The following is a 9,727-nucleotide window of genomic DNA, read 5'->3' as shown; positions in this document are numbered from 1 at the left end:
GCCTGTCTCGAACTCCTGACCTCAGGTCATCCGCCCCCCGTCGGCCTCCCAAGTGCTAGGATTACAGGCGTGAGCCACCGCACCTGGCTAATTTTGAGATTTTTAGTAGAGACGGGGTTTCTCCATGTTGGTCAGGCTGGTCTCGAACTCCTGACCTCAGGTGATCCACCCACCTCAGCCTCCCAAAGTGCTGGGATTACAGGCATGAACCACAGCACCCAGCCTGTGCTTTTGTTCACTGGTACTCACAGTGAATTTTGTTATGTGTATTTCACAATTAATTTTTACAAAACCACAACAGACAAACTTATGCAGGCCTGACACGCTGGCTTTTCCACTGTGGTTGTAGTTCGGCTTTCAAGAACATCGCTCGAGGAAGAGGTGATTGCTGGTGAGAAATATTATAAAATAAGCCAGATATGGTGGTGTGTGCCTGTAGCTCCATTTACTCAAGAGGCTGAGGTAGGAGGATCGCTTGAACCTGGGAGGTGGAGACTGCAGTGAGCTATGATCGTGCCGCTGCACTTCAGCCTGAGCCACATAGTCAGACACCATCTCTAAAAGAAAAAGAAAAAGGACCGGGCGCGGTGGCTCATGCCTGTAATCCCAGCACTTTGGGAGTCCAAGGCAGGAGGATCACGAGGTTAGGAGATCGAGACCATCCTGGCTAACACGGTGAAACCCTGTCTGTACTAAAAATACAAAAAATTAACCGGTCGTGGTGGCGCGAGCCTGTAGTCCCAGCTACTCGGGAGGCTGAGGCAGGAGAATCACTTGAACCCGGGAGGCAGAGGTTGCAGTGAGCCGAGATTGTGCCATTGCACTCCAGCCCGGGCCACAGAGCAAGACTCCGTCTCAAAAAAAAAAAACAAAAAAAGAGAACATATATTCTTGCAGAATTCTTTTGCTTGCTTCACTTAGTGAAGAATGGTGCGGGGGAGTCAAAATCTCTTAGGAAAAAAGAGCAAAATTCTGACTTTCTTTTTCCCTTTCAATATTTTTAGAGATGGGGTCAGACTGTGTTGCTCAGACTGATCTTGAACACCTGGCCTCAAGCGAGCCTATGGCCGCAGCCTCCCAAAGTGCTGGGACTACAGGCACCACCATGCCTAGCTAATTAAAAAAAAAAGAAAAGGCCGGGTGCAGTGGCCCACACCTGTAATCGCAGCACTTTGGGAGGCCGAGGCGGGTGGATCACGAGGTCAGGAGATCGAGACCATCCTGGCTAACACGGTGAAACCCCGTCTCTACTAAAAATACAAAAAATTAGCTGGGCGTGGTGGCGGGCACCTGTAGTCCCAGCTACGCAGGAGGCTGAGGCAGGAGAATGGCATGAACCCGGGAGGTGGGGGTTGCAGTGAGCCAAGATCGGACCACTGCACTCCAGCCTGGGAGACAGAGTGAGACTCGTCTCGGGGGGGGGGGGGGGGGGGGAAATTGGGGCCGGGTGTGGTGGCTCCCACCCGTAATCCCAGCACTTTGGGAGGCCAAGGCGGGTCAGTCACCTGAGGTCAGGAGTTTGAGAACAGCCTGGCCAACATGGTGAAAGTCCGTCTCTACTAATAATACAAAAACTAGCCAGCTACGGCGACAGGCACCTGTAATCCCAGCTACTCAGGAGGCTGAGGCAGGAGAATCGCTTGAACCCAGGAGGCGGAGGTTGCGGTGAGCCAAGATTTTGTACAAACACTACTATTTTTTTTTGGAGTTAATTTTTTTTTATTATTATACTTTAAGTTCTGGGGTCCATGTGCAGAACGTGCAGGTTTGTTACGTAGGTATCCACGTGCCATGGTGGTTTGCTGCACCCATCAACCTGTCATCTACATTAGGTATTTCTCCTAATGTTATCCCTCCCCTAGCCCCCCACCCCCTGACAGGCCCTGGTGTGTGATGTTCCCCTCCCTGTGTCCATGTGTTCTCATTGTTCAACTCACACTTATGAGAACATGCAGTGTTTGGTTATTTTTTGGCTTTTTTGAGACAGTCTTGCTCTGTTGCCCAAGCTGCAGTGCAGTGGTATGATCTCGACTCACTGCAACCTCCGCCTCCCAGGTTCAAGCAATTCTCCTGCCTCAGCCTCCCAAGTAGCTGGGATTACAGGCACATGCCACCACACCCGGCTACTTTTGTAATGTTTGTAGAGACAGGGTTTCAACATAGTGGCCAGGCTGGTCTTGAACTCTTGAATTCAATCAAGCCACCCACCTCAGCCTCCCAAAGTGCTGGGATGACAGGTGTGAGCCACCGTGCCCAGCCGCCGTGTATTATATTCCTGAAAATCACTAATAGAGTACATTTCAAGGGTTCTCTCACAAAAATGATAAGTATGTGAGGTTATGCAAATGTTATTTTGCTCAATTTAGCCATTTCACAATGTATATGTATTTCAAAACATCATGCTATACATGGTACATCTGTACAATTATTTGTCAATTAAGTTAAATCATAAATAGGCTGGGCACAGTGGCTGACACCTGTAATCCCAGCAGTTTGGGAGGCCAACGCAATGTGTTAGTTTGCTGAGAATGATGGTTCCCAGCTTCATCCATGTCCCTGCAAAGGACATGAACTCATCCTTTTTTTATGGCTGCATAGTATTCCATGGTATCTATGTGTCACATTTTCTTTATCCAGTCTATCATTGATAGACATTTGGGTTGGTGCCAAGTCTTTGCTATTATGAATAGTGCTGCAATAAACATACGTGTGCATGTGTCTTTATAGTAGCATGATTTATCCTCTGGGTATATACCCAGTAATGGTGACAAACGTTGCCATTTTAAGTTCCTGCTCCCTTGCTAACCTCATGCATTTCAAGAAAATCACTTCTCTTCTAATAACCAACAGCCAGAAAAAGCAAACAATGAAACACAAATAAAACAGCTCGGGCACAAAGGGAGGGAGAAGAATTTCTTCTGTAACCACCAAACTTCAAACTCATACAATGGGCCCTAATAAGCACATTCCTTTCCTTTTAGGTGCACTAAAATAAAAAAGCTGAAAGGAAACTTGGGGGTGGGTATGCCTGCAGTTGCAAAAAAAAAAAAAAAGGTTAAAAAACAAACACAGGCCAGGGGCAGTGACTCATGCCTGTAATCCCAGCACTTTGGGAGGCCCAGACGGGCGGATCACCTGAGGTCAGGAGTTTGAGACCAGCCTGACCAACATGGAGAAACCCTGTCTCTACTAAAAATACAAAATTAGCCGGGCGTGGTGGTGGGTGCCTGTAATTCCAGCCAGTCGGGAGGTTGAGGCAGGAGAATCACTTGAACCCGGGAGGCGGAGGTTGCAGTGAGCTGAGATCACACCATTGCACTCCAGCCTGGGCAACAAGAGTGAAACTCCATCTCCAAAAAAAAAAAAAAAAAAAACACCAACAAATACAAAACTCTCCCTCCCAAATAAGCAAAACAAAACAAAAAAAACACAAAAACATTCCAAGCCTGTAATAAGCTCACCCACCCTAAACCCTTAAGAACTCTTAGGTCTGTTAAAAAAAAAGTGCTTCTAACCAAAATCAGCCCAAATCATCTCTCAGGTTTATTCACCAAAATAAACCCGTCTTTAACTGTTAAGCCGCTTTTCCTGTTTCTTTCCTCTTTCTTTAACTCTTACAGCCAGGGGCTGTGGGAGGGGAATGGGGAGAGACTGTTTTTTTTGTTTGTTTGTTTGTTTGGAGAGGGACTCTCACTCTGTCGCCCAGACTGGAGTGCAGTGGCGCGATCTCCGCTCACTGCAAGCTGCTCTTCCCGGGTTCAGACCATTCTCCTGCCTCAGCCTCCTGAGTAGATGAGATTACAGACATGCGCCATCACACCGGGCTAATTTTTGTATTTTTAATAGAGATGGGGTTTCACCATGTTGGCCAGGCTGGTCTTGAACTCCTGACCTCAGGTGATCCACCCGCCTCAGCCTCCCAAAGCGCTGGGATTACAGGCATGAGCCACCGCGCCCGGCCCCGAGAGTGTTTAATGAGGACATAGTTTCAGTTGGGGAAGATAAACAAGCTTTGGAAGTGGAGGGTGGTGAAAATTGCACAATGAGAATGTCCTTAATGCTACTGAACTGTACATTTAAAAACGGTTAAAAACAGGAGTTCAAGAGCAGCCTGGCCAACATGGTGAAAACTCGTCTCTACTAAAAATGCAAAAATTAGCCGGGCATGGCAGCACACGCCTGTAGTCCCAGCTACTCAGGAGGCTGAGGCAGGAGAATCACTTGAACCCAGGATGCAGAGGTTGTAGTGAGCCGAGATTGCGCCACTACACTCCAGCCTCGGTGACAGAGCCAGACTCCTCAAAAAAAATGAATAAATAAATGGCCGGGCACAGTGGCTGATGCCTGTAAAATCCCAGTACTTTGGGAGGCCAAGACGGGCAGATCACGAGGTCAGGAGATCAAGACCATCCTGGCCAACATGGTGAAACCCCGTCTCTACTAAAAATGCAAAATTTAGCCCTCTGTGGCAGTACGTGCCTGTAGTCCCAGCTACTCAGGAGGCTGAGGCAGGAGAATCACTTGAACTCAGGAGGCATAGGTTGTAGTGAGCCGAGATCACACCACTGCACTCCAGTCTGGGTGACAGAGCGAGACTCCTTCTCAAAATAAATAAATAACTAAAAATGGTTAAACAGGTAAATTTTTTTTTTCCTGAGCTGGAGTCTCGCTCTGTTGCCCAGGCTGGAGTGCAGTGGTGCAATCTCAGCTCACTGCAACCTCCGCTTCCCGGGTTCACGCCATTCTCCTGCCTCAGCCTCCCGAGTAGCTGGGACTACAGGAGCCCGCCACCACGCCCAGCTAATTTTTTGTATTTTCAGTAGAGACAGGGTTTCACCGTGTTAGCCAGGATGGTCTCGATCTCCTGACCTCGTGATCTGCCCACCTCAGCCTCCCAAAGTGCTGGGATGACAGGCGTGAGCCACCGTGCCCAGCCAAAACAAGTAAATTTTAGGTTACATATATTTTACCCCTGTAAGAAACTCATTCAAGAATTTCAAAAAATTCAGAACTAAGCACTCTGCACCCCCACCTTTGTTAACTCCACGTTCACTACCTCCTGACCCGCATTCCTGCAACCATCTCCTATCCTACTGGCTTACACAGTTGTTGCCTACAATTTACTTCCCCCCCCCACCCCCTGAGACAGTCTCACTCTGTCACTCAGGCTGGAGTGCAGTGGCACCACCTCGGCTCACTGTAACCTCTGCCTCTTTGGTTCAAGCGATTCTCCTGCCTCAGCCTCCCGAGTAGCTGAAATTACAGGTGCGCACCACCTCACCTGGCTAATTTTTGTATTTTTAGTAGAGACGGGGTTTCACCATGTTGGCCAGGCTGGTCTCGAACTCCCGACCTCAAGTGATCTGCCCAGCTCAGCCTCCCAGAGTGCTGGAATTACAGGTGCGCACCACCACACCTGGCTAATTTTTGTATTTTTAGTAAAGATAGGGTTTCACCATGTTGTGGCCAGGCTGGTCTCGAACTCCCGACCTCAAGTGATCCACCAGCCTCGGCCTCCCAGAGTGCTGGGATTACGGGCGTGAGCCACCGCACCCGGCTTATAATTTACTCTTGACACCTCTGTAAAGGGATCTTTTAAAAACCTTTGTGAAAGGCATGTGAGTGCTCTACTCAAAAATCGACAATCTGTCCATCGAGAGATGAGTGAAGTAACAAGATGTAATTCATTCACATATGACTTCCTGTAACTCTACGTCCCTCCCAAAGTCCTCATCTTCAAATATCATCACATTGGATGTTAACGGCTCCACATACGAATTTGGGGAGTGATACAATTCAATCCGTTCAATGGTGTCTCCTCAAAAAGATATGACTATGTCTTAAACCCCTAGAACCTGAGAATGGGACCGCGTTTGGTATAAAACTCTTTGCAGATGTGATCTAGTTAAGGAGTTAGGGATGAGAACATCGTGGATTAGGGTGAGCGCCAAGTCCACTGATTGTCTTAAAAAAAAAAAAAAAAAGACACCAGAGTTTCACTCTTGTCCCCCAGCTGGAGTGCAGTGGCATGATCTCGGCTCACTGCAACCTGGCCTCCCAGGTTCAAGCTATTCTCCTGCCTCAGCCTCCCAAGTAGCTGGGACTACAGGCACCTGCCACCATGCCCAGCTAATTTTTGTGTTTTTAGTAGAGACCGAGATTCACCATGTTGGCCAGGCTGGTCTCGAACTCCTGACCTCAAGTGATCCACCTGCCTCAGCCTCCCAAAGTGCCACCGCGCCTGGTCTTTTTTTTTTTTTTTTTTTTTTGAGATGGAGTCTCACTCTGTCACCAGGCTGGAGTAAAATAGCACGATCTTGGCTCACTGCAACCTCTGCCTCCTGGGTTCAAGAGATTCTCCTGCCTCAGCCTCCTGAGTAGCTGAGATTACAGGTGCCCACCACCACGCCTGGCTAATTTTTGTACTATTAGTAGAGAGAGATTTACCATTTGGCCAGGCTGGTCTCGAACTCCTGACCTCGTGATCTGCCTGCCTCGGCCTCCCAAAGTGCTGGGATTACAGGCATGAGCCACCGTGCCCAGCCTTTTTTTTTTTTTTTTTTTTTTTTTTTTTAAAAAAAGAGGTAGAGTTTCGCTCTTGTCGCCTACCTGGAGTGCAGTGGTGTGATCTTGGCTCACTGCAACCTGGCCTCCAAAGTTCAAGCAATTCTCTTCCTCAGCCTCCTGAGTAGCTGGGACTACAGGCACCCACCACCATGCCTGGCTAATTTTTGTATTTTTAGTAGAGACAAGGTTTCTCAATGTTTGCCTGGCTGGTCTCGAACTCTTGCCCTCAGGTGATCTGCCCACCTCGGACTCTTAAAGTGCTGGGATTACAGGCATGAGCCTGTAAAGAGCTGGGATTACAGGTGCCTGATTGCACCTGTATCACTTAGATTTTAACTAGGAAAGCAAAGTCTGTTCAGTGCTTGTCTGAGTATATATTAATACATCTAGAATTCCATGCATTGCGTAAGTCTTTATCATGAAGGAAAATAGCTGTCCGAGGGCAGAAACCACTGATGAATTTGTGAGATGCTTTAGGAATATTTTGCCCAGCTGGCATTCACAGGAGGAGGCAATAGCTTCTTCCAGAGAACACCTGATGAAAACAATCACATTCTTTCTGATTCGTTTACCTCTGATGTTGCTCAAAACTAGAGCAGATTTTCAGGCAAGACTGAACTGGAGAGAATAAGTCCTATTTTGTGGGCTGGTGGTCCCTGCTGTCCCGGGAGAAGAGTTAAATCCACTTTTGGGGAGTGCCAAGAAAGCTTCTTTTTTTTTTTTAATTATTATTATACTTTAAGTTTTAGGGTACATGTGTACAACGTACAGGTTTGTTACATATGTATACATGTGCCATGCTGGTGTGCTGCACCCAGTAGCTCATCATTTAGCATTAGGTATATCTCCCAATGCCATCCCTCCTCCCTCCCCCCACCCCACAACAGGACCCGGTGTGTGATGTTCCCCTTCCTGTGTCCATGTGTTCTCATTGTTCAATTCCCACCTATGAGTGAGAACATGTGGTGTTTGGTTTTTTGTCCTTGAGATAGTTTGCTGAGAATGATGGTTTCCAGTTTCATCCATGTCCCTACAAAGGACATGAACTCATCCTTTTTTATGGCTGCATAGTATTCCATGGTGTCTATGTCCCACATTTTCTTAATCCAGTCTATCATTGTTGGACATTTGTGTTCTATGCTGCTATGAATAGTTCCACCATTAAATAAAAGATGCAGGGAAAATACACTCCCTCGAATTTTTGTAAACCCCAAAATCCCTGGAGAAATAACACACCCCATGAATAATTCTAAAAATTGGCACGTGCCATGGTGTTACCGTAGAGGAAATCCCAAATACTCAAAAACAAAATGGGCGATGAAAGAAGATAATTATGTGGAAATGGAGCCCAGACAAAGAATGCAATACTGTCCCAGAATAAACCATCACCCACGACTCACAGCGGGCATTGAAGATGTCCACAGACATGTCTGAAAACGAAACCCAGCTGTCTGCCTTCTCTCCTTTCTTTGAAATCCCTCATCCATCAGCAACTCTGTTGGGCCATCCCTCCCCCAAGGCAGGCACCTTTTATCGGAGTGAACTCTCTGGGGCTTTTGCTAGACAAGGGATCAAGAGGGCTTTGTCCTCATTCAGAAATCATCCCAAGGATTCCTTGGAAAGTAGCAAAAGTGTCAATAGGACTTACCTCAAATTAGGCACGATACATGATACTGTATACAATGATCCAAGTTCACACCAATGACAGGGACATATTATAGATACATCTACGGTACCAGCCCAAAACGAAACAGTCACTGAATACCCCACATAGCTCTCTGGTGGGCTAAGACCTGACACAGACTAGAAAAAGCAGACTGTTAACATCCTGTGAGGGAAAAACTACTACAGAAACCTCCTCTCTCTAGTACCTTCCTGGGGCCAACATAATAATTTATCAAAACTACAGGCTTAAGGCCAGGCACGGCGGCTCACGCCTGTAATCCCAGCACTTTGGGAGGCCAAGGCAGGCAGATTACGGAGGTCAGGAGATCGAGATCATCCTGGCCAACATGGTGAAACCCCGTCTCTACTAAAAATACAAAAATTAGCCAGGCATGGCACTGCCTGCCTGTAGTCCCAGCTACTGGGGAGGCTGAGGCAGGACAGTAGCTTGAGCTAGGGAGTCGGAGGTTGCAGTGAGCCGAGATCGGGCCACTGCACTCCAGCCTGGCGACAGAGTGAGATTCTGTCTCAAAAAAAAAAAAAAAAAAAAATACTGGAGGCTTAAAACAATAAAAATTTATCTTCTCCCAGTTCTGGAGGCAGAAATCTGAGATCAAGGTGTGAGCAGGACCATGCTTCCTCCGGAGGCTCTAGGGGAGGACCCTTCCTGCCTCTCCCAGTTCCTGGGGACTCCAGGCATCCCTGGGCTTGTGGCTGCATCACTCCAGTCTCTGCCTCCATCTCCATGTGGCCTTCTCCTCTGTGTCTGAGTCTCCTCTTCTGTCTCTTACAAAGACACCTGTCATTGGATTTAGGGCCACCCTAAGATGATCTCATCTTGAAACCATGTACTAAGTATATCTGCAAATGCTCTTTTTAAAATAAAGTCCCTTTCACAGGTTCTACAGAGATTAGGATATGGACATGTATTTTAGGAGAAAATAATTAATCTCATTACACCTTCTAATCATCATATTTTACCCACAGAATTGGCTGATAAATTAGAGGTGTCTTACAGTGTCTACAGCAGCAAAAAACTGTCTGTATATAAGATGGACAAGAATCCCTCCAACACCCCAGAGCAGAAATTAATCTGAGAAATGCACCTGCAACTTAATTCAAATATTCATAGAATTCATAATTTCCTGATTAGGTGAAACCTCTGTTCAAGCCAGTATGTCAAGATATTTATTTTTAATAAATCTCCAAACCCATATCAGAGGTAATAAATTTCTTTTCCCAAATAATACACTTCAGCACCTCCGTATATAAATAACCTTCGTTATTCAGGAGCATGAAACTAGCAGCAGGGATGAAATAATTCAAACTGAAACATCATAAGAGAAGAAAATGAAAAACGCAGGTTTCAAAGTTTAGAAACTGAAAAAAAAAAAATGAATTGATATATTCCAACCAGAAAAGAAACCGAGAAGGAAGACACATCTGACAATGAGTGTCCACCATCTCTTGAAGTGAACGTCAGAATAGTAGAAAC

Source organism: Pongo abelii, chromosome Y, assembly GCF_028885655.2.
Source record: "Pongo abelii isolate AG06213 chromosome Y, NHGRI_mPonAbe1-v2.0_pri, whole genome shotgun sequence".
NCBI lineage: Eukaryota > Metazoa > Chordata > Mammalia > Primates > Hominidae > Pongo > Pongo abelii.
This window is presented reverse-complemented; position numbering follows the sequence as displayed.